This window comes from Anopheles maculipalpis, chromosome 3RL (assembly GCF_943734695.1).
Source record: "Anopheles maculipalpis chromosome 3RL, idAnoMacuDA_375_x, whole genome shotgun sequence".
Lineage (NCBI taxonomy): Eukaryota > Metazoa > Arthropoda > Insecta > Diptera > Culicidae > Anopheles > Anopheles maculipalpis.
Genome location: NC_064872.1, coordinates 35,453,275 through 35,479,595, shown reverse-complemented (window position 1 = coordinate 35,479,595; position 26,321 = coordinate 35,453,275). Strand labels below are relative to the sequence as shown.

General features: G+C 43.9%; 2 protein-coding genes across 4 annotated transcripts in view; both read left to right on the top strand.

Moving 5' to 3' along the window:
- Window positions 1-26,321, top strand: part of LOC126565618 (profilin) — a 460,520-nt gene that overhangs the window by 329,786 nt on the left and 104,413 nt on the right. The window lies entirely within an intron of this gene.
- LOC126563739 (protein outspread) overlaps window positions 1-26,321 on the top strand; it is a 197,440-nt gene that overhangs the window by 68,547 nt on the left and 102,572 nt on the right. The gene's annotated exons all lie outside the window — the stretch shown is intronic.

Below are 26,321 nucleotides of genomic sequence, written 5' to 3'. Positions count from 1 at the left end.
ACAGATTCAATGTCAGCGTTCTATCCCCTCCGAAGGCTATTTGCCAAATTTGTGCAACCTTCCTAGATCCTATCGACCCTTAAACACCCGAGGCCGACCAGCCATCAAGAGATCTGCCCAAACAGATAAACCAATCAGATCACGCTCCACCAATAATAAATTCTTTCGAAGCCACCCACATCTCCCGCCTGCTTTCCAACCTCAGCCCTCGAGGGAATGGTCGTTTTCGAGCGAATTCTGCATCTTTGGCGGACATCGTTCGGTAGTAGTCTATCGGGTCCACCCCGGTCGCCGCTTTGATTTCTATACCTCATCAACGCTCCCGCAGGCTCTTTCCGCGGGCGACCCGTTCCGTTGATCGTTTGTGTCCATTTTAGGACAAAATTACCCCGGCACGGTTGATTTATTAGCATCGGCTGCTGATTTATGACGCCTTCGCAGACGCGCGGACGCGAACCTTTCGGGGTACCCTAGACGTTCTATTTCGGGGTCGGTTCTCTAGCACCAATGTCTATGCCAGTACCACCAAAAGTGGTGGAGGGGAAGGGAGGGAGACTTTGGAGTCTAAAACTAGGCAAAAAAAAAACAAAACTTTACAGATCGATTGTAGGTGGTTGCCCCGGAGCAAACGGGAAGGTTTTAGTGGCTCTTGTTTGGCAGTCACGGTTCCATTTCAACGGGCCAATAAACAATTCTATGCTGCAATGACTTTCCGGTGGTGGATAGATATGGTGTGTTTTCTTTTTCGAAGCTAAGCTCTCCGCCCTACTCACCCACCAAAGCGCAGAAAAAGAGCAGCTGATGGCGGCAATTTTGTTCCCAGGGGCGATTTTGCGAGCAGGAGCGTTTCGCCCCCGGGTGAAAGCCCGCTTTCGTCACGGAAAGCCTAGGAAAACTCGAAGCATTCCAAACCGCGGTCAACGTGGCACCAGTGGTCGCACGGGGTGGGCACACGGTACGAGCAAATCAGCCGAGGGAAAGTGTTGAAAATTTATTAAAACCAATTGATTTATGGACGGTCGCAGCGCAAAAAAAAAACACACACACACACAAAATAAAGGTGGCAATCGTGTCCATTGTTGAAGCTCGTTACGAACGATCCGTTTCATTTTGTCATCGATTGCCAGCCGTGCCGGGCCGGATTGTCCGGTGTATCTCGAATCGAAGCCTTATTAGATTATCGATTTGTTAATGCCAATTTGGTCGCTTTTTTATGGCCACCAATGTTAATGTGTTTTTCCTTCTATCTAAGCAAACAGTTTAACTTTATTTCTCCTTTCGTTTCGTTTCGTTTCAGGTGAGTTCCCTTAATTAATATGGTTCTAACGAGCGGCTGGCTGGCTAGAAAAGTTTGTGAGTAACCGACCTATGTAAACTAGCGGGAGGAAACAAGCCTTTACTCAGCTAATTGATGGGTTTGAATTTATTTTCTTCCCGCAAGCAAAGTTCTTGAACTTTTCGGCAATTCCCACCACCCTCGGCGGGGATCACGATCACAGGCCGAACACGCGAAATACCGTCCACTGGTCGGGACAAAATGATTGGATGGATGGAGACCGAACGCAATCCTTTGGGACGGCTTGCGGTGGACGTTCGATCTAATTTGAATAAATAACCAATCCCAAGCGTTCGTTGGCCGGTGCGTCGAACTAAAATCTGCGCCCCGTATAAATAGAAGCGCCAATATTTACGATGCCCAGGCATAGAGAATTGGAAACGAAACGAACACACGCCCGCTAGTTCGATCGATTTCCCTTCGGTACCCGTCAGTGTGTGATTAGCTATAAATTAAGCGAACATTTGTTAAGATTATCACGTGTTTTGTCAACTCGTTTTCAACGGGATACTGCGCGAAAAGGGGATCCTCTCCCAGTGTCCTCCGATGCGCCAATCTGCTCGACATTTGCTCCCCGCGGTTTAGCCGCCGAAGTGACAAGTTCGATGTACGGGCAGGTGAAAATGATGATTTGTTTCTAGCTTCTTCTCGTTGCCGATGGCTCGATGATCCCTCTCATGCTGGCCAGCAACTGTCAGCTAGCCAGTCATTGTGTGCAATTTATGAGATCCGGTTAGAAAATGGACACTCCAGATGCTCGGCAGGAGACACTGGACTGGTCGCGTTAAAAGCTATCGATGGTTTCTTCTGTCGATTGGTTGGGAGAAATGTGGGGGAGTTTTTCATATTTTATTGGCTGGGGTGGTTAGATTCTTTTCCCAGTATCCTATTTCAACCAGGTGTGGTGTGTGGCTCCACTGTCGAGACTGACAAAATCGTGGGAGCAAAGGTTTGCTTGTAACGGTTTTTTTTAAATCGAAGTTTAGCTATTTTCGATAGTGAGTTAGAGGTTAATTTAGATCAATTTTGAAACACTGATCTTTTACCTAATAAAACTATTTTAATTCAACTCAACTTACTCGGCAGTACAGCAATTTCTTATACTTACATTTAACATCATTCCGATTCCCATTCCCATGATCGACAGTTGTCGACATACACAAACACATTTTCGGTTTTTTTTATAACCACTCGCACCAAAAGTCTTAAATGCCAAACGCAAAAAAGGGGGGTTCACATTTTCCGTTCCTTCCGCTGGTAGATGCTTAAAGCAAGTTTTGTTTATTTAGGTTTATGATGATTGAAAGTGAAACCTGCCGCCCGGTGAGTACCGCTTGCCTCGGTACTGTGTACCTCACCGGTGCGAACACTACCCCCACCATAAGCTAGCACTTGCTGGCAGTGTGCCCTGCTAAGGCCTCTCGATCGGAGCTTCTAACCCTGTGGTACACGAGTTCCATTTCATTTAGCTCCACTGCACCGGAAGAAAATGAGCGGAAGAGTGAAAAAGCAAAATAAAGACCAATAAAGCGCACCGCGCCAGTATGATGGTGTCCACAGCACCTTTAAAAAAAACCCTCGATCTAGGAGGAAGCCGGCATTTGGGAAATAGGGAACCGGGAAAAAAGGACGCAAATTGCGACGCGCATACTTTTGATTTCTTGCCGCTGGGTAATCGCGCTTTCGCCTTCATCTTTTGTTTTTTTTTGCCTTCACCACCGCGACCCAGAGGGGGGGGGGGGGGGCATGGTTGTATGTGTTTGGTTTTTTTTGTACATTTAATGGTTTGGCCATTTTGGAGTCGGCGGGATTGTACGCAGGTTTATAAAGTTTGCTTAGCGGTAGGCATGGTAGGTCTATCCAACCGAGCGTTTGCTCACCTACCACGGCTTACGACAAAGCTGGGAGGACGGTTTGCCCTTGCGCAAGGGGTATGCGACCAAGTTCAACGAACTCTTCAAGCGTGTGTGTGTGTGTGTAAGAGGGCACGTTAAGGGATAGGTGAAATCTTTATCTACAATGTATATGGCCTACGGGGATGTAAGGCGCGCTTGACGCTATCGCTTCCCACGACAAGATTAGGAGAAAATATTTAAAGATATGCCTTGTGTGTGCAGGAAACGTTCTATCCAATTAGGAAAGCCGCCCGCTAGTGGTTTGTAATAAAGTGTGCCATTTCCAATAGCTTCAATCCTGTTACCGAAACCTCATCGAGGTTCACTCTGCACTTAACAAATAGCAAAAGTTCGTGTTGGAGTGAAATAAAATCTCCGCTCATTGCTTCATTTGTTTCACATTTTATGTCATCTCGTATCGCGTTCCACCCATAAACTATGCTCTAACCGTGGCTCTAATCCCTCTTCTATGTGAAAGGAAAGCAACAAAACCATAACAAAAAAAAAACACACACACACACGCAAGGAAACAACATCGTCATCATCCAACGCATGTCACTTCCCGATCAGGGAAAGTAAAATCAGCGCGTAGGTGTTGTTTTGTCGATCCATCGGCAGACGTCTTCGGCGAGGGTATAGTTTAATGGCTACGGAATTATATCAACCCCAACCCAGCGTTGATACTTATCGATTGGAAATGGTGTTTTTTTCTCTCTTTCTCGCCTGTCTCAACCACTTCACTTCCTTTTGCTTTTAGTGTCGGTGCATCGTTAAATTTATACACCGAGCACCGTGTTCCCTCGGGAGTTTGTCCCACAAGGAGGAGTGCACTCCTTAAAACGAAGGTAGCCTACGGCGTTGACTCCACCAACGCAACGCGTGCCTCACCTTCCTGGCAGCGGAACCAAAGCGTCGGTTATGATTATTTGATTGAAGCTTTCACTCTCAAAATTCCCTACAATGTTACGCCATCGTCTCCGCCGCTAGGTGACGATGTTTACGTTCGGTTTTGTTTATTTCCAACTTTTCCTTTCGCCTGCGCCGTGCGACAACGTTAAAAGAGAGGTCCTGTCGGTTTCGAAATGACAGACAGACAGGAGGTAAAGCCAGTGGCATAAGTACGTGTGCGAGCGTGCATAGTTGCAGTGGTGAGCATCGGCTATCTTTTTCCCGGCGATGCTGATCGATCGATGCCTCCGGTGTAGCTAACGAGGGAAAAGTTTTACCTTCCTTATGTTATTGTGTGGCAAAACTTTGGAAAAGTGTCACCTTGGGGTTAGAGATGCCACACTAACCTGATATGATGGTGTGGAACGATTGTCATATCGTTAGTGTCATGGTGGTTTGATGAGCGGAGGGAAATTTCAAACTTCGATTGTGTTTTTTCATCACACCACACACCAATGGGCAGATTTGGGTTGATGATGTTTGTTTCGCTCACTGTTTAATGCATGATGTGTGTGCACTCGCGTTAACATGTAGATGGGGTCGCCATAAACGATTGTTAATGGGTGCCCAGTGTGTCCATTCGGATCGCAATGGTAAATGGAAAGGGCTTTCTAGTGTGTTGTGAAGTGAAGTTTTTCCCACAATTTTCATTTTGCTTTTTGCGAGAGCTTTTACAGGTAGTCTACATATGGAGACACAGACCAAAGAGAGTTTCGTTTAATGACAATTGATATGAATTTAAAAGACATATAGGTGTATATGGAGAGAGTTTGTTTGTCTTATTTGAGATCATTTTCCTTAAAATTCCAGCCAGGAAGATTTTCTTTATTGAAATATATTTCCTGTCTTACCATGTGAAAGGCACACATCCACTTTTGCAAAGAACTATACAGGGTTTCTGAGTAGAACTAGACAAGTGCGAGGCATTTCTAGACAAAGCTCAAGATTTTTTTTTTACTTCGTTTATTTACAGAGGCTTTGAGTCTTAGAGACTACAATCGCCTCTCTACTGTATAAAAAAGTGGTATAATCTAATACAAAACTATTGCAGGCGTTTCTTAAACGCAACGCTCAAGATGAACTGGACAGCGGGTAGTTTGAACTGGACAAAAGCTAGGTTTAAGTGAACAGTTGTCAAGTGGAACTGGACAGTCATATTTGAAATGGTTGGTGAAACAGTTGGAAGCGTTTTCAAAACGCTTGAAATACTTGAAAAGTAACCGTTGAAATACACATTTTTTAGTAATTTATTTGCATAACATGCATTCAATAATAACATAAATATAGTTTGTACTTTGAACATGTTTGAAAGCGGTAAAACAAATATATATGAAGTTTTGCACGTCTGATTTAATATTTTTGATTCTGTTAAATATCCATGAAATTAGCTACAAGAACTCGATACGGTGTTTATAAACAGAATCGTCTTCTGTCAAAAGATAATATTTTGACCAGGTAATGCAAATATTTTATTTCTACCTCACATTTTTAAAGAACATTCTGATCGTAATTATATTTGGTGTGAAAGTGAACGAACGTTTGGGAATTATTTAGAAATGGAAATTAGAAACGAATGTGTATTTTGGCAGTTATTTTATTAATTTAAAAGTTTGCCAAGCGTTTACCAAAAACTTCAAACACTTTTTGTCAACCATTATTGTCAAATATGACTGACAAATATGACAGCGACGGTTGTCCAGTTCAACCTACCCGGTGTCCAGTTCATCTTGAGAGTTGTCTTGAAACGCCTCGAACTTGTCTAGTTCTACTCAGAAACCCTGTAAATATACGAAGTGTGTCTCACTTTGTGCGAGCTTTTGTTAACCGAGTGCGAGTACATCTTTGCTTCGAAAATTACGAAATTATAGTGCGATACAATTATCGATCATACCTGAATAAGTAAACCTTGGTATAAGTGGTGTAGTGAATATGTTTGGTTTTATCCTTGTTTGATTTCTAAATGATTGCCAGATATTGGATTAAATATGATTTCGTATCACTTACCTAAACTAATCATAGATCCTTGGATTGATTTGAGAATTGACAGAATATAGAAATTTTTAATCAAAACGCTAATGAAGGATTCTTGAATTGCGCTCGTTTCACCTAAAGCTTATCACTGGAATCGAATGTTAGGAATTTGAACTTTGATAAAAATGTACGAATTCTTCAGCGATCAAGATTAAAGGACGTACTTAATATTGTATATTCCTCACTTAAAGCTCTTAGTTTATCTTTGGAACCTTTAACTTTACTCAACTGAAAATCGGAACGCAGACTATCGATCATCGATATTTCTGGGTCAAAACCTGTACCACCCGTACAATAGCTCATCTAGTAAATGGTCCCCACTAGTTAGCCTACCTCAACCCCAGCGGGCGATGAGCATCGAAAGATCGTTTAACATTTTCTCCCTGCCTATTCTCATTAGCCTCGGAACTCCCGTGTACGTGTCTCGTAGGTCTCACTGCCTGGGAAAAGCAGGATTCCGGGCACAATAAACCTCGGCCGGGAAACAGAATTTATGGATCATCTTCCACCGGGGCCATAACTTTGCCGCAAATACCAATTGTACTATCAGGCTAGATTTACTGGGCAGCACCCGGGGTTGTGCTGCGGTTCGATCGATCCTTTTTCCCGCTAGTCTCGCACACGGTTTCTCATCAATCGATGGATGGATGATTTCGATGGAGATGATGATTTCCGCGACTTTGAAGCGCTCTTCAACGATCCCTTCATTTCCGAGCCGGAGAGAGAGAAAGCGCTTCATTGTGTCCTATATGATCCTCGTCCGGTGGTTTGATCCACATCGCACTAACCTTAAACCATCCAGCACGTAGCGTTTGGAGGATCAGCTGTTTAGGGGTTGTTATTTAAACTTACCTTCCGCCACATTCGGAACGAGCCTCTAAACAAGCTGCCGGGTGGAATTTATTATTATTATCGCATGTTTATGCGCAGCGCCCCGTTAGCTCATACGCGCGTCCGGGGCTTGAGAAGCTGTTGTGTTTTTTTTTCGGGAAAATAGAAGCACACCGCGCAATGGCACGGTCGTGCAACGTGAATGTAGCGGAAGGGATTTAAGACATTGCGGACAGACATGAGGCTGAACGATTTCTTTTGGTGCATTGATGTGGTTGTGCACTCCTTCTGGGATCGGTGTCTGTTTTGCGTGGCATGGCTATGAGTCATGCCACGAATCTGGGCACTGGGAGGGAGGTGTTTGCTCTTTAGAAAGGCATTATGTTGCCGGCCGAAGTTGAAGGCTGGTTTATGTTGACGTGTTTTGGATCATAAGCTACTGAAGGTACTTTATTTTTATTGAGACGGTTGAGTGTTAAATCGCTCCTTTGAGGGCTTGTTTGAAACAGTTTGATATGGCTTGTAGTTTTGCACATAAAAGCATTCCAACACCTCACCAACTTGTATACACCGTAAGGAGAAATAGTGCACGGCGATTAGTTTAAACATCGCGTAGCATTCATGTTGCAAACACCTGTTTTTGTACTGATGTTCCAGTTTTTTGGTGTAAGCAGTACACAATACAACTATTGCAGAACAGAACTGCATCATAACGGAATCGTTCCCATCCTCATTTCTAGATTGAACACCACGCCAGTGATTGAGGGCGTGAAAATCAATTTACGCTCGATGGCTCAATGGCTTGTTTTGTCTTGCAATTGCACATTTGCAGGCCACAATCATACCCCACCCAACAGAGCCAAACATCTCATACACAATCGCCGAAGCAGGTGAAGATCGACAACGCGCCGGAGCAGATCCAAACTTGAAAAAAAAAACCAGCTACATCACTTTCAAAGCACCATCATCATCATCGCAGCAATTTGCTTGAGAAATTAGTGCAGCAAGGTGTGGGGCATTGAATTCAACCATGAATGCAAAACTGCATCTCGATCCATCTAACCTTGCCCGAGAGATCGACTTCACTTGCACACTTGCACCCAAACATGTCTGGTAGAAATTGCATAAATTTCTCATCGGCTCATTGACGAAAAACCTCGCTATTTTCCTTCCATTTTCTCAAAGAATGTGTTTCGATTGGCAAGTCGTTTATTTTTTCGTAAGGGTTTCGTTCCCTGAACACCCCATGCAATATCTTGCATGCGTTGATAATGATGCAGCGGGAGGATGCAGAAGTGTGCAATTGCAACGTGCGATCCGCTACGGCTAACGGATTTACGCACATTGTGGAGCCGTCGCTGTGGCTGGGTGGCTTTTGTACGACTAATTACAGTGGTTGATGTACTCGGCAAGGTGTGCAATATACATGTGTGTGTGTTCGTTTCGGATCTACGTATGTGTTTTTTTTGTTCGTTCCTTGCATGCGTTAACGCCTCCTGTTCTGTTTTTTTTGCTATCTATCTAACTTGCTTTTCTCAACTGACGATGCTACACACGAGGGAGGGGGTGGTTTGGGCCATGCAGTTGCCAATTTGCTTGCTAGCCCCGGTAATGAAATGCCGTTTCGTGGTGTGTGAGGAGCCAAGCTGAGCGATAGAAATTACTGCCATGATGCTGCAGCAGCTATCGTTCGACCCGGCGCACGCATGTAAAGTAGTTCACACAATCATCACGACTAATTGTGGCAATGCCAGGCGGCAATTATCTGCTGCCATCTACGATACGTTGAAGTGGTTTAATTTTCACTCGAACCACTAGCGGGAGTTGTGTTGTTAGGATGAGGGAAGATTTCGCCACTTGACTGAAAGTGATGGAGGAAGTGGAAGAGGAGAAGGTGTGTGTGATGCTCAAATTTCGCTCATATGCAGCTCACATGTGATGCTTTCGGGTCGATTTATGAAAGTGCGCTGAAGCGTGGTAATATGAAATTAAAGTCCACTTATTAATATATGAAAATTATAGCTTTGCAACAGATTTTAATTGAATTTGCAAAAACATTTTGAATTGCAAAGACCATAAGAAAATGTTTGGTACTTTGTACTTGGAAATAAAAATACATGCTTGTTGGTCTTCCTTGAGACCTTTGAAGAGTCTTCGAGAACTTCCCATAGTAAACGTCTTTGATGCTTCTTCTTCTTCTTTAGAAATACAAACTCCCAATATCTTGGCATACAATTTTTGGGATTGATCTTCTTGGCTTAAAGACCTCTAGGGTCACGCTGATAGTCGGATACCACGTAGTTGGATAGTCAGCCCTCACTTCGAGGGAACGCTGTGGATGGGATTTGAACCCCAGTCCTGCAAGTTGAAGACCGGCGCCGTTGTCGCCTATACCACCGGTTCGCCCCGATCGCATTTTGTATAGCAAGCACAATAAATGGTTAGAAACTTTCTCGACACATTACATCAAATCAGCATTCGATTAACGAAATCCTACGACGATCTTGAGCTGCTCAAAGTAAACGCAAACCTATGTTCACAATCCTGACAGGCACCCGTAGCACCCGGTGGCGTCCCACAAATCGACAAATCGTCCATCAACCGCCGTCGAATCCGCCAGCGTCTGCTACAAAGTATCGCAAATTAATCTCATTACTGTAGTGAAATCATTTCACTCTCGCACACGCTAATCGTGAACCCGCCATCGCAACCGATCGTATCCGATGCTTTCATATGAGTTGGCAGAACGTGCGGCAACGGATTGCCAGCCCCTTCACCCGCGATGCCACCCGTTCCATACACACCTTACACATCCGAGACGAATTGCACTGATTGCAATTCTCATTAACGGAATTGCTTTATTTCTAATTTCTCAAACCGGCGACATCATCCTTACCGCCCAGATCGGGCCCCCATCAGGCCACAGATTTGCCATCAGCCGACAGCCGAAAGGGAAATTGTTTGGTTGGCTGTACGGAAGCTTACGAAGCTGTAAGTGGGCGAACGGAACGAGGAAATGGGGGGGGGGGGGGTTCCTAAAGGGATCTTACACAGAAAGGACAGTGAAGGGCAACCGAGCACCGACGCTGCACGACGAAGCCGTGATAGAACTGACCCAATAATTATATTACATTAAACTTTCTCTCTCTCCCCGTGCACTTCGCACTGATGATGAAAACGAAAACGAGCCAAGCGAAGGGCACTATGGATAGAGAAGCCCATGATCGGGCGGATTGCGGATGGGATGAGCTTTAGCAAACCGAGCCAGGTGGTCCCGATGGGTGCTTGGAGCGGTACGATAGGGAGAAGAAGTGAATCGGATTAGGCGGGAGGCAGGAACGGTGCATAGAAAATTGAAAATGCACATGCCACTGGCGGATGCATGGGAAAAGGTGAATGCAAACAAACTCCCGCTCGCTGTCCCCTTCTACAGCCCGCTCCCTGAGAAATCCTTAAAGTGATGCATTTGCACATGTGCATGCGACAAACTTTTTCCTCTTGCTGTACACTGCTTACGCCACACTGCCCCACAGGCAATTCGTGTGTTTTGGATTCGATCGCGAAGGTTGGCTAATGGAAGGATCACCACGGTGCAGCAGCACGGTGACAAGGCTCGCATGCATGCAACACCACATTTGGCAAGCCCGTCCAAGCGGAGCTGGAAAGTAGTAGGAAGCTAGCACCAATCCCTCCCCAAGCACCACGATCCCGGCGATCTGGCGCAAATCTGTATCTGCGAAACCTTTTCCCTCCGTACACAAGCAATAGATCGCACACGAGCGATCTCAGTGTGATGCTGCACCGTACCATCGCGTCTGCTGCAGTGTAAGTTCCCCGGGGTTTGCACCATGTTTGAATGTTTAATTTGCAACAATAATAGATTCTCATGATGCCCATGCGCAAACTTCATCCGTTGTTGTGCCCTTTCCCCCTGTGCGGCTTGTGTCCGTTTGGAGGCTTATCGTAACCCGTCCCGCGAAACGGAAAGCGAAACCCAAGCGGAGAAGTTTCTGTCAGACATGCCATGCCGGGTTGCGGTGCAGTCATGGCTCATGGCGAGATTCGTCGTCTGGTTCGTCTTGCCACCTGACGAAGCACCAGCAGCAGCAGAGTCATCGCTGTTGTTTAGGGCGAACTCCGGCAACGGTGGATTTGACGGTTGCTGTTGCTCAGGGAAATGAAGGAAGACCACAACGTGACTCGTAAGCCGCGAATGTGACACTTGCGATGGGCTCTAAGCTCCCGAACCTTTCCGCGTTTGTTGCAGTTTTGTTGTTTTGTTTTGTGTTGGCAGATTGTCTTTTTTTTTTGTTTTTTGTTGTTGCCCGAACTTCACTGTCCCTGCAAGCCATAGATGGTCTTTTGCAGATTCCAACGTCTCGTGCCCGCGGCAAATAATGTCAACCGAACATTTTTGCTGTCGTCTTCCCTGCCTTCAGCGCGCGGTAAGGTTTATTTTCACCAGTTTTGATTAACACATACGATAGTGAGTGGTGGTGGATGAGTAGGGATGGATGGTGTACAGGCAGGTTTTTTCCAGCGGCCATTTCCTGCAGGCAGTTGGGTGACTGTGGGAACAGTCTGCCCGGGTGAGTTGTATCGAGGAAAGTTCTTGGACGAAAGAGAAAGCTTCCTAATGTAGGATGCAAAACCGCATGAAAAGTGCCTGCCGACGTCACACGATGGCCTTTTGTTAAATGTTGAACCTATCAAGCGTTTCGGAAGAGACAGATGTCACTGTAAGGAGATAAGGGACAATGTGGAAAAAAGCAGCAAGAAATGCTATGCTTTATTACATTATACGGAAAGCGTGCATGGGAACCTGAGTATCATAGAGTGTACGAGCAAGGATTTGAAAACTGTTCATTGTTCATTGCTTAAAAAATACAATGTCAATAATGGTCTGGGTCTAGTTAGTTTAACTGAGAACACTGTAACCAGTATTAATCAATTTTTGTGGGATTTTATGGGACTTTGTGAAGATCTTGGTATACAATTTCTGTCATCTCTGACGTAAAATACCCTTATCTGGGCAGTTAATCCTGCGAGAACGTCTCGGATCTGGTTTGGGATGGGATTTGCAACAATTCCAACTATACCAAACCGGGACACCCCAACAAAACAAGGACGCAAATCATTGATAGTACATCTTAAGTTAAGTAAACCATCGGGGGCCAGCCATCGGGGCCCCTTCCATTCGCCAGTATCCAACAACCAATTAGTTTTTTGGACTCTCCTGAGTCCTGAGTATAATATTTATCAATGTCTGGGGATGTTTTCCTTATGTCAATCATTATCCAGAGTATTGTCAGTAAAAGTAAAGTAAATTATAATGTGACATCCTTGTTGCTATTGAATAATGAAAGTTGCTCAAATTGTGTTGTTACCGATATATCTTCCTACGCTGCCTCGTAAACTAACTGACAAGCTTTAAATATATTGATCATTTAAAGGCATACGCGAATATATTCAAAAGTAACCCTTGTGCCCAAGTACATGCCGGAGGAAACATACAAAATTTTAATTTAAAACAAAGGATAAGATCACTCACAAAATTACATCCTGACACGTAAAGCTCATCAATCATAGTGCGTATGATTCACATTCGCAAACTGACGCATTCCTGACAGATTCTCGAATGGCAGCTGTTCGGCGAAGAAAAGTTAATATCTTTACCACTTTCCAATCGAAACGCCACTCTGTTTGCAGAACATATTATTCTCACGATAATAATTTCCCTGTACAAACAATACGCATTCGACGGTTTGTGTTTAAAAATAATGCAAAAAAGTAATTACATTGCCGAATGGCTTCTTTTTTCTGTGAAAGTGAACGTACCTATGATTGCCCACGTGATCATGCAGAGCGTAAAAAAAACATCAGCCAGCGCCATATTGCCAGCCTGTCAGTTTATCGCTGGCTGATAGTTAATCTTCTTCAAACGCAAACTATGACGCCCGCGACTCAACAGCAACGAAATAAAAGAACAGAACCAGCTCACCACCTTCTCGCCATTCGGCTTACCATATTACATTATGCGCCAACTTCTGCAGTAAACGCTATAGATGGTATCGGTTTCAGCGCATTGATCACATCGGTCCGGGGGTTTTTGGTCCGGTATTGGCAGTACGGCAGGAGTGATTAAGGTAAACACCAGCCCGGTAAGGAGCGTGCAGCATCTCGAACATCTGCATGCCAAAGGAAATCATCAGTGCGTTGCGTGCTGGGTTAGGTGGGGCGTGCCGTAACAGAAAACTCCATTATTCTGACCATTTCGATCTTGCACGTGGCGGCGTACGGCGCGACGAGCGGGTGGAGATTTGTGCAATGTACAACAAATTACGCTCGATTGGATCCGTGTGCTTACCCTTCGCTCCTTGTAAGTGTGTGTATGTATGTGTGTGTGTGTGTGCCTTTATGTGTGCCCTGTCTACTACATTATGGAGCCAGTGCAATCAGTGCAGCGAAACATTGTCTGCGGACTCGTCCCATCCATCTTGGCAGTAGTGATTGAGGAATGGATTTCGATCAAACCAAGCCCCGGAGGATGCTACCAAACCATTCTAGCTTGCTACGGGAGTGAAAAAAGTTGATCCTGATGATAAAGGCTGCGCGCTACGTACGTGTGTTTAGTGCCGAACAATCTGGAAGCCATCTTTCGCTACTACTGCCGCTCCCGGGACACCAAATACGACACTGGCAAGCGGTAATGCTGTACCGCTCGGAAAAGGGAAACCACGCGTCGCTTTATGCAAAAACGGAGATCCAAAGTTGGACATACAACTGTACCGAAGTGGGTTCCAGCTACAAACTGCCAGCAAAACGGTTACAATGTTGTGCCGAGAATATTATGGACTTTATGGACCGCAGACCATTTCTATTGTGAGCTGCGGACGACTTCTGCAGCCTGCGGGATACAGTCAGCGGAGCAAGATTTAACTCTGGTTTGCATTTCGATATGGTTGGACACGTTCTACCACGGTGTGAGAGGATGCGTAGATTTATGCAACAAAAGCCACCACATCCCGATCCTCTCGATCACAATGGATGGCCAGAACCTGGACGAGACGTACGTTTGGGAAGCAAATTTCCATCACAAGGCACCGTTTATCTTTCCTGCTGATTACTTCATTCGTACCATTCGGCTTGGTAGTTTGGTTTAGCATTCTTTCCTCAGCATCGAGCCCACATTCCTAACGCGCAGATGATAATATATGTTTTAACTTGAACGATTTGTAGCATAGGTACTGGAGCTTCTATTGTAAATGTCGCTTGCAGGAGTTTCCTTTCATTGCTAATTTTCGAACGCAGGGACAACAGACGTACGGGGCAGCCATTCCTCATGCTGCTACTTATTGAGATGCTAATGAAGCTTGCGGTCTGTTCTTGTCGGCATGATGAGGTTTGCTTGATGATGCTGTCATTTTTAAATAAATGAAGCATTTGCAAAGAAACTCTTCCTTCCTTCCAAATTGTAACCTGATGAATTCTTCTAAAAGAAAATGCTTAAAAACTATCAAGATGACTATTTATGGGCTCAGAAAGAACCGTCATTGAAACAGAATGATGCCGTCAAAAATAATGATCAATTTTTCACTATTTCTTCTACAACTACACTGTTCTTCTTCTGTATATTGCATGTGTCTGCATATTATTGTTGTTGTTATTCTCAGCCCCAATTCAAATGGTGATCAGTTAAAGGAAGCCGATCCAGTGCGTGGGAAGACACGATCGTGCCCGTTGTGCGCTATGGTTGGCTAAATTGGCATCGCTAAAGACGAAACTAAGCCTAGATTACGATGCATTCTTTTCGCAATATTTTCTACCACAAGCTAGCAAACACACACAAACAGACAGTCACACCAAAAGTAGCATAAGCGTAAACGCATTGTCAGGCACAGGCCCTAACGACCGGCCCCAAAAGCTGTCTCTTTTAGCGGCTAAAAAATCATGTTGATCACGGTTGTGCTGTGGATAAGGGACGCTGTGGGATCACCGGGTGTAATACGGGAACCGGACGAATGGTGCACCATCACCACCACCTTGACTGGGAAGAGTGTATGAGCCATGTCCCTGCAAATTGGTATGTCGCGCTCAGGCGAACAATAAGACATTAAAGTCCACCAAGCATTCGACCGGCTTGTGTGTGTGTGTGTGTGTGTGTGTCTCCACGATACATCTGCGTGTCGTACCCGCGATAGTGCGACGTTCCAATAATGCATCTGTGCGCCGCTTAGTGCACCCCCATTCTACCTTCCTTCCTCCTATTGAGGCCCATTCTGTGTCTCTTTTCGTGCTGCACTTCCGAACACCCGAGCACACTATTCTTTGGTTTGCACATGCGAATGACAATAAGTTCCACTGTCGTACCGGGGATACGATTAAGGGCACGTTTCGAATGGGGGAATGGCGGGAGAATTTTAAGGGTTTGGTTCATCCAATTTTCTTTTTTTTTTTTTTTGTTGTCTGCTGTTGTTCGCATCTGCTGCTCAGAATGTGCTGGAAATTGCGAAACGAACAACACGTCCCCTAATGAGCATTGAAAGCGGCACATTGACATTCAGTGTGAAGACGTTTTTAGTGGGGAGATTGGGGATTGAGAGTGAAAGAAGTGTTTTCTGATCGATGATGGTTTGACGAATAATGGCCGACGTGGAGATAGATTCTCGATGTTAACTTTCTTAAAATTGAAGTTTGACAGACTTTTTTCTTAAGAATACTGAAATAATAATTCGTTTTCGTTTTGCTGTACATCTTAGAATCGTAAATACTTATTGCTAGCTACAGAATTTAAAAAAAATACCTCCATGTTCTTATCCATCGACCTTATTCTAATTTTGAATTTAATTTCTGCATGAAGACTCTAAAGTCACCTAAAGCGATAATATGACCGTCGCCCACAAAAAGCAGAATTACCGAAACATCGATCACGAAATTGAACCAAGATCATCCACAAAACCACAGCCAGAGACATTCGGGAAAACTGTTTTTGCATGCTGCTAACGAAGAAACCGAAATAGCCTCAGTAACCAACAGCGAGGTCGGCGTGACTTAACGATCGCGATCGGATATACCATCCGAATCGAGGGAAAAAGGCCATCGTAAGTCCAACGGCGGATGGCACCGGAGGTGTGTGTGTGTGTGTGTGTGTGTGTACACCGTCGGCGTATCATCATCACGGGGTTATGTAATTTAATTATTTCTTGTGCCGTTTGTTGTTTGTTTGTTTTGTTTGTGTCGGTGTTGTTTCTAGTGTCGTTTTTTGTTAGTTTTGTTCCACTGCGCGCACCTTCCCATCATGTTGTTTTTTTTGTTTTTATTTGTGTTGTTGTGTGTTTTCTCGTGTTGTTTCACTCAAACATCGCTGGGGAGGGTAAGTTTCTTCACGTTTTTTTTTTTTGCTAGTTTGTGCATTTCTTTCCTTCTGGTGTGATAGTGGCATTTGATGGTTGTGTTTTCGTTCCCGCGCAGCTTTAATGTCGATTAATTTCGGAAATTGATTAAATTTGTGCCCATTTTTTTTCTGCTCAAGGAAAACCCGCCTCACCAGCGGGTACTCGATGTTGTAGCTATTGTTTTTCTTTCTTTGGAGTGTGTTACTGGTGGTTGGTGGGGCTGTACACTAACAACCTGTCCGGCATCTTGCCTCTTGCGAGGCGTGCAGTTGAAGCCGAGTGTTTGGGTTATTTGTATTAAATTATTCTGTTAGGTCACTGTGTTAGAGTGGTGAGTTGTTACACAACAGCGATCTTATGCGATGTAACCAGAAACCGCAGCCAGCTCCAATCTTGGAGGATTAGAATTGTTTGCATATGCGTTGAAATCTTTTTTTCCACGGAACTTATTTAAATTATATCACTTGCAATGTTTCGTTTGACCCAGAGAAGTACGCCTCTGTCAAAACACTGCTCTTTCTCCTAATTCACCCCTCGTAGCGAAAGCTGTCACCAACCGGTGAATGAAGTGATTGTTTTCCACTGGCAGCGCAAAAAATTAAGTCCTTTCTCTACATGCCCTGTCTGTTTTACCGCGTCGGGAATGTAAATTGCATTGCACTGCCGTGTCCCGTGTGTCCGAAAAGCATGTTTTACCAAAATTGGTCTCGGTTCGCTCGCACATAAACAATTGCATAACCCGAACCAAAGGGAAGCGAAACGCCGACAGCAAGGAAAAGCGAGCTAGGTTTAGATCGGAACACGTTTCGCGGTATGTTTTGTAGTTTTCTGTGACGTGTGCTGTGGCTCACGGTACGTGTAAGAGTGGGAAACAAACTCATTTCTCTCCGCTGCATTCGATCGTTTTGGATCGGGCCAGAACACACTGCAAATGACCTAGTCCAATGGCGGTGTACACACGAGTTGATGTTTTGACGAAAGTCGACACATGCCCCTTGGTACCAGCATTGCCGGCACACTTTTAAGCATATGGAGTCGTGTATGGGAAATTATGTGGTGCGAAATGTGCTTAGCACAAGCGTGGAATGGTCGAGGGGTGGTTTTGGTTGTAGTAGCAACCCGACGATGTTGTTGAATGCCAATTAAAATTCCATCGTTTAACTTCGTCCCGTCCACGGAGCACCAGTGTAGATTTCAAATCCGTTTTTTTTTTCTACCCTTTCTGTGTAAGTGTCTGGTGATGTGTTTTTATAGTTTTCGGCACGCGTCCAGCAGAAAATGAAACGCTCGTTATGTGTGAACACATAGCATAAGAAAGCGAATATGCTTTCTTTGCCTTTGAGTGGGGTGAACCATGAAACAAAAGGCATTGATTTTCGATTCCAAGAAGCAAGATGTTAAATAAAAACGTTATGTCGCTTGTTCCCCAACTATTGTGACGCATGACTGGAAGCAAACACTACGCTGTCCACCGTGTCTGTTATTCTTCTAGCGCCAACGACAACGGCCACAGAGCAAAGAATTACGAAATCGCATTAAACTATTCGAAACCGAACTGCTGGCTGGTCGTTCAGCAAACGCCCTCGCCAACACGCGAAGGAACCAATTGAGAGATGAAGCAACCAGCAACAGCTGTGTTTGTATGCCTATGTTAAATCATGCACTCTCCTAGGGAACTATCAAATCCTGATCACTTCTAAATCTAAAGTGCACGCGAAACAGGGCGGAAATCGGGCTGTAACAATATAATCGAATTATAACATGCTAATTATGGGATAGGCTAGGGTCCCTTCCATTAGGAAGTGTCTGGATAAGTGTACCGGGGTAGACCCCCATGTCACGACGAGTTCCTACGACACGAAGAGAGAAGGTTGACAGAAAGATCGACCAACGAATGACTCAATTTTGTGGTACTGTTCGCGAATGGTGTCATAATAAATGGAAGCAGCTATAATAAAGGTTTCTGTGCGATGCATTCGGTGTTGCGAGAGCGTTATCATGATTGCGATTATAGAGGTCCAGTTTTAATGCGATTTAAACTAGCAGTCGCAGCGGTTAATGGTATGATTAAGTAATATTATGATTTAAACTTACTTAAAGCACCACCAGTTTCAATTAAGTATTAAAACTCATGATTTAATTTTAATAACAATACGCGATAAAAGCTTGATAAAGAGAAACGACCGAAACAGACACTCTGCTAAAGAAACAAAAGCTTTGAGGTGGCCTTCACCGAAAAAAAAACATCAGTTTGCCAAATCCGTTCGGTCGTTTAATAACATGCTGGCCGTTGTAGAGGCCGGCGTTAAAGTACAGCACCAAATTATGTATGCTTTATGCTGTTGCGGCTTTAGTGTATTTGACAATGCGACAATCTTTTTTTATTCGCAGTTCAACTCTGGGATCTCCCCTCCCCCGTTCCTTCACTTCAAACAGTGGACAAAGTTTGATGTTATTGTTATGGTTGTGCAATTGCAGCTGACCGGAATGTGGCGTGTGTGTGTTTGCATTTTTTCTCAACACCTTCAAGCACGACAACTTTATCACTATTGTTTTGTCTCTTTTCCAGTTGTTGTTCGGCAGCGTTATTGCTTATAATGCAATTTTGTCTTAAAGGTGTTTTTTTGTTTCTTTTTCTGCAATCGCAAGAGTGACGATTGACAGCTGGGACTGAGAAACAACCGAACCGAGAGGTAACCGTTTGCTGGACCGTCAACAAACTCCCTTCGGGTCGGCATCGTAAGAAGCGTGTCGGAGCTTAAGTTTGAGCTTATTTAATAAATGATCATAATTTATGCTGTCCCCGTGTAGACATGCCACCCTCGTGTCACTCTTTCTCTCTGCTCTCCTTTTCCCTTAAGGTACAGTTTGACAGTACACTTTGTTGGTTGTTCTAGTGGCGGGCGGGCTTACTGCCACGGACAGTGCTATTATTTCTTAAACCATGTTTGAGGGTGTTTTTTACCACCACCTCACCATTTTTGTCCCATTTTGGTGACTGGCAAACAATCGGTTTATGACACTTCGTTGTCCTGCTGTCAGTAACGTGGTGCACTTGGACTTTGGCGGTTTTAGTTATAGCAGAGCTTTTGCCACTTTGCGACACTCCCGCATCGGAACACTTTTATTCTTATGACATGGAGGAAAATATAGCTTAAGAAGCGATTAGATGGTGGCGAGTCTAGGAGTAAGAAATAAATGAGACTATTGAAGTCTCAATTAAATAAACTAATTTAAAGTTTATAATAATTGCTATTATATTGGTGAAGTTTCAATTATTCTACTTGGATGTCTTGACTTTCCTTTGTTTTCTCTGTGTTTTGTATAGTGACCTTCAGAAGTATTAATTCTTTTTACTTGATACTTGATACTATCTGTACTTGATACAGTTATGATTATCAGAAATGAGGCAACAATAGAATAAGTAGAGTCGAATAGATGTAGATATTAAAATAAATAAATAAATAAGATGTTAACTCTTCAAACAGTATGATCAAAACTATCTATCGTCGAACGCAGTGTTTTTTTGAAGATAAATTCAAAACTATGTAGACTAAAAAAACAAAAAACATACGATTAAACATGTAAATGATTGCTTTATTTGATTACAATATATATAATATTTGCTTTAATTGGAATATAAAGAATCTTCAAAAGATCAAAAAGCCCATGAGATTCGATCAGGCCATGAGATTCGATTATCTCATGGGCCTATGGCCTAAACATAGACCCCAATAATCCATTCATTATTCATTGATGGACTTCTTCTTGGCTTTCTGCACTGCCTATATCACGTAGTTGGTTAGTCGGGGACGGTCCGGATGGGATTTTAACCCCGGTCGTGCCGTGTGAAGAACGGCGCCGTTGTCGCTTACACCACCGGGCCGTCCCGATTGATGGACTCTAATGTGTAATTAGAATACCAACATGGTTTAATTCTACCTGTGAATTTTGCTTGTGAAAAACTTATTTCCTTACCATATTAAAAGACAGTAATATAGATATTCAGTTTCAATTTGGTGATCTTCAAACGTTACACAATCCTACCCAACCGTTCTACACAAGCACTTCAATTCAATCAATGCTTTTTTTATAAGCACAATCGCTTAAGTGATTTTTAATGAATACTCTGTTCGATTGTGTGTCATCAAGATTGATTTCATTAGCAGCATTGACCTTCTTCCATACCAACCACGAGAACACAGCACATTCAATTTCACATCGTTACCTTGGGACACTTTTTTCTATTGAAAAATTATGTGAGAAAAGATCATTACTCCCTACCCACGTGACCCTTAGCCGGTGGTCAATGACGGACGACAGGAACGAGATGATTAATTTCCTTCTTTACTTCTTTTAGCATAAAGTCACCCCCAAAAGCTTGGCTTCCTAGTGGATTCCAAATCTATTAACCTTGCCGCTGCAACAGTCACATTGATCTCCCTCGGTTCCCGCTCGTATCTCTCTCACCACACGCACAATAAATCATGCATGATTTGCTCGATTAAATGAACTTTGCTTTAGATTGCTTTCTGCCACACTATGAATGCACGCGTTCGTGGTGGGCAAACAAATGACGGGTACGGGAGTGAAGAAAAACTTTATTCAAATTGTGATCTCCACACATACACACAGAAATAGCCTACATACATAGCCGCTTACACCCACCCATACAAGCTACAATCGATCATGCAACTAATGTTCTCCTTTCCATTCCGATTTCCTCCTGTTCTAGGTAAGCATCACGAGGCGGACTGGATCACCTACTATTTTACACCACCTTCACCGACAATGGGACGCTCCCGGTGTAGCCGTCGCATCTAATTGGCACGCATTACTCACAGCTCGAGATTCTCCCTACCTGTCCAATAGTTTGACATTAAAATAGGTGCACCCCTGGCTGTAGTGCATGAATGAACGTATGAAAGTCTATCCTAATGTGCTTCTACAATGGCAATTTAAAGTCTCACTGGGAGAGCGCGGCCCCCAGTGAGACTTTAAATGAGAACGACCCCACTTGCTGTGGACGCCTAGGTGTCCTGTAGGTGGTCGATGCTTAGCCTTCAAAATACACCCTCCCGTTAATTCTACGCATCGATCGGAGCAGTGAGGGTGTTAAGCTTCTCAATGGCCCAATTTTGTTTTATTATGCACCTCCCCAAAAATCAAAACAATCTTTCAATCATGGGTGAAAGGCTCCACACTGTATAAGGCATTTTTCTACTACCATTGTGAGGTAACGATGGTGTTTTTATTGGGATGGATTTCTTTTGTCCTTTTGCACACCCTTACAGCGCTATATATGTGGAGAAGTTCAAGATCAAAAATAAATCATCACCGTGTGGCGCATGGACGCGATAAATAATGCGTGCGTACGGCGGTGCGCTCCAAATCGAGCAAACCACCCAGGACACCTAGAGTGCGCCTCGGGGGTGAATAAAACCCCTATTTGCATAGAATTGTTCCGCGCGACCACGCAGCTTTTGCTTATCTGATGGGTCCTCGTTTTAAGCAGACAAAAAACCAAAAAAAACTGAGTAGAATCACCGCACAAATCGTTGTTGCTGGATGTGTAGCACCGAGTTGTAGCATAAATTTTGTAAGCCAGCAAGAAAGTTACTCGCCCAAAACGGTTGCCATGTTGGGAAGCATACATTGCGCATTTTTAAGTGAGTTTCGGTCCAAAGAAAACGGAAAAAAAGGAAGAAACGATTTGGGGTGGTGTGAATTATTTGTCATTTCATAATTTGTGTCATCCCGCAGCTGGTTTGGCACCTTTTTATGCGTCCTCACTTTGGTGTAGGTAAGCTCAGATTTCCTTTGCTTAGCCGTGTTCTATTTCGGTGTTTGTTTTTATGCCACTCAAGCTGTTCGCTCTAGATGAGAAAGGAGTGAAAACGGAACCACAACAATAAAAATCACCTCTATCCTCAGGAATGCTTCGGCGTTACGCCGAGCATGGTAGATCGCAAAAGTAAATCACAAAACTAGGTGATCTTTTATTGGCACTGTCAACATAACTTCTCGTGGGTTTGTGTTGCCGTGTGCTGCGCACGGTTGGGCGGCGTTCACGGGTTTTTTATCCGTTTTGCGAAATGTTTTGCACATTTAACGCGACATAAATATCCATAGCTCGGGTTTTTGGCCTCAGAAATCGTTCGCTAAGTTCATTGTTTCCTTTTTTGGTTCCCAAGAGATTTCAAGATCTTCATGCCTTGCAGGAGGTACCAATTTAAATAAATGCCAAACAACGATTGCCGGTTGATGGATTTATTTGATCAAGCCTTGATTCCGATGCCAATCTTTACGGTAGTTGCTATCTATTAATTTTACTAGCAGATCGACCGTTCGGACGGGAACGGTAATCGATATTCCACATATAATTCCGACCTCCGGTTCATGCTAATTAAACAATTGATTAGATTATACACCGACCGAATCTCATCCGGTCACACTCACCTTCACCATTGAAGGTGCATGAGACCGTTCTTTGGCTCCGCACCATTATCACACCACGGACCAGCTGGTTTGATCGCGCTGGTGGATGGATTTTACCATACCATTTCATCAACCGTTGCGTGTTTCGTGTCGTGTATTTAAACGGATTTAATTTAACCATGCATACCAACACACACACACACGTTCGTGCACAAATGTACCGAGGCATACCTCCAAAAGGGGTGGTAGTCGCACGATGGCAAGCAAAAGGAAAGCTCTCCAGCCGCAACACCATCGTTAAAAAAGGGTAAACTATTCCGATACCCCTTTGATTGCACGATCATGGCAGGATCGCGCATGTGTGTGTGTGTATGTGTGTGTGTGTGTGTGTGTGTTCCTTACGCTTTGGTTGAATTATTTATCGCCACAGGCGCTGGGTGTTACGGTCAATTAAATTACAATGAAACAGTCATTACCTTCCTACTTGGGCTCATATTTTACGGCCCCATGATGTTGTGGTGTGCCGCTCCTACCCTGTTAATCCACCCATCCCTAATCCACCGAAAAGAAGTGATCCGTTATTTTACAAACCAAAATAAAAAAAAAACAGGCTGAAACGATCCAATCTGCAATGTCCAAAGGGGGACGTTTGGTGAATTGAGGTATCATCGAGCTTTTCACCTACCGTCAAACGAGGTGCGGAGCATAAAGAGGCGAGCGAGGAAAGAAGAAAGGATAGACGCGCGAGTGAAATCGATGACCGATTTGACGATCGTAAATTGGCGTGGCGCCTGGCCGAAAATGGAGCTATTATTTTGAAACACTTCACCACCACGTGGAGTGTAGTACTACTGTCGGGTGGTACGTATAAACCGAAAAAAAAAATTAAAAATAAACGGTCCACTATTTGGGACGCTTCGTCTGGGAATTGGATACCTGTTTTGTGAATCACTAGTTTTCATCGATTACGGGCGCAGGATTGGTACGGAAATGTGGGTTCACATCGAAACTAGAATACAATTAGAATGCAACGGATGACACGTTCGTCGCTTTTGGAAGCATTGATGTCTTTTGTTTTTATATTCGTTTCTCTAGCTTTCTTTTCGGTTTGATTTTATTTTAAGTATCGTTTAATGCATGATGAAAAGGTTTTTGGGGTGATCGTTGATCCTAGTTTCATTCCCTACCTAAAGAAATAACGAAATGATCGTACGAACTAGAAGAAAACTTCGATTGAAATTATAAAAGTTGACTGAAATTAGGCAATGCAGGGAATACAAAACTAACATTACTTCGTAACCCATTTTTCATCCTTAATATCAATGCCTTAATTGATTGGCAACAGTCAAGATTAGATTTAACGAACCTCATAATGCTTTGGGCTACTTTTGTGGTCTCATTAGCGATCTCAATGCGCAACAGGAGCAAAGCTGGGAATGCAAACATCCGTTCTCCCGCTATTGCTGTATCCAAAAACTGCCCAGCGACGGATTTAAACGGAACGTATCGCTGCGGGAGATACGTCTAAATTTGCCAACACGTTCAGTTCCTAATGGAACCCCAAATTTAGAAAGAACAAAATAACACAGCTGCATAGCACAACAATTTAAATACCATTTCAAGCGATAATTCACGATCACCTGTGTACCGTTGTAGGGGACCGTTTTGTGGATGGACGGTGTGTTCTCTTGTGTCGAAATGTTTACCCTCTCTCCCCATGCTTCAAAACGAGAACAAAACAAAAAGCGTCACTGCTTATCTGTTGATGATTGACGCCAGCACCGGACCACTAGCAAACGTTACGTAAAAATGCTCAAAGTGGTACTGATTTATTGATCCTAGCTGGAGGCATTCCCCGACCAGTTGTGCTCCCCCGTGTCCTTCTCCCGGCGAACGGTAACGATGACGGATTCGGGTGAAGATTTTCCCAGACAGATATCGCGACGGTTCAACGTGTGGTCGCGAATGTAACAAAAAAAAATGGTAGGAAACCTTCCCCAAAAGGAAATTGCAATGTTGTAAAAATACGGCCCGCAACATGGTCCGTTTCCTACCGTTACCGCACGGCGTTACCCGGTTGCGGTTGCTTGTTTTGACTAGCTAAAGTTCTGTATTTTGTCATCGCTGCTGGTTGCGGCGGTCAAATTAACGGTACAACTCGGTACGGTTGCTTTGGGCGATGGATTTTTGTTGTTGTTGCTTTACTGCTTCTTTTTGGTTGACCTAGAACGCAGGACATGCCTGTGTTATTATTCGAACGAACGCTCGATTGTGTAACGCTTTGATGGTTGGAAAATGATGTTTTTTTTTTTCTTGTTAAATTTCCGCTAATGATGGTGGTGTCAGTGAACTAAGTTACAAATTCCGCACAGCGTGCGCTAACGAAATGAGCAAAAAGGTATGTCCTGCTGTGGGTATTTTGCCCAGAGGGTTGTCAATAAATACTTCAAGCTTTAAGCGTAATACAGCTTACTTTATGACAGACTTTCACATGGTGGTTTAATCCATAATTGTTATTAAATTATTTGCACATTTAGGCATCCACTTAGCTGTAAATATGGACGTAAAGCTCATTAGTTTAACTTGTTCAAACAAAATGGGAATCATTTGTGAAAGCAGTAAATAAATATGTTCCTTGTACTACTTAACGCTAGTAATTTAATGCTTCCTACCGACAAGACACATAAAACATAAAACACGAACGATTAAACACAATTGCCACCCATTTTCACCCTCATTCATTGAGAGTGTAAACGATGCTCCCGCCCCATTACAGATATCAACCACCGAGGTCCGGTTATTATCCATCGGCTTAGCGACAGTCACGCCGCTCCATCAGCCGTCCTCCTTGTCGTTGATGAGCATATTAAGCAGTTAGGGGTGCAAACACATTGACACTAACCTCAGCTCCAGCGGGCAAGTAAGGGACCCGGTTCCCTTCAGTGGATCCAGCCAATTGTGTCGCCTATCGCTGTCACAGTTTAAAAATGTCACCCATTTGACGCGATTTGCCTGGTTTTGCATTTCTGCAAAACTCCACCAGCGAGGATCAATGTTATTTTCGCACTAGTTTTGCACCCTTTTGCAGCTCTATCTCCACGGCTCCAGGGGCCGGCCGGAAGTGTTTGTGCTGCAAAATTGCAGAAGCGAGAAGAGAAATAGATTTTGAGGCCATCGCACACAGAATCGGCCCGTGTCCCGGTTCAGTTCGGTTCACACTCATCTTGCGGTTTACACTTACAACTGCTGCGATCTGAAAGTGATCCGGGAGGGAAAATCAATAACAAGCGGCCCTATCGTGCGGGATTTTCCTGCTACTGTACATGATCCTCCCGGCATCATCGGATCCAACACCCATCATGCTGTTATCTAGTGCTATCCTCCCAAATGATGGGGTGTCTCTAATTGCTTTAATTTATAAATTGCAATCCCTGCCGGTGCACTGAT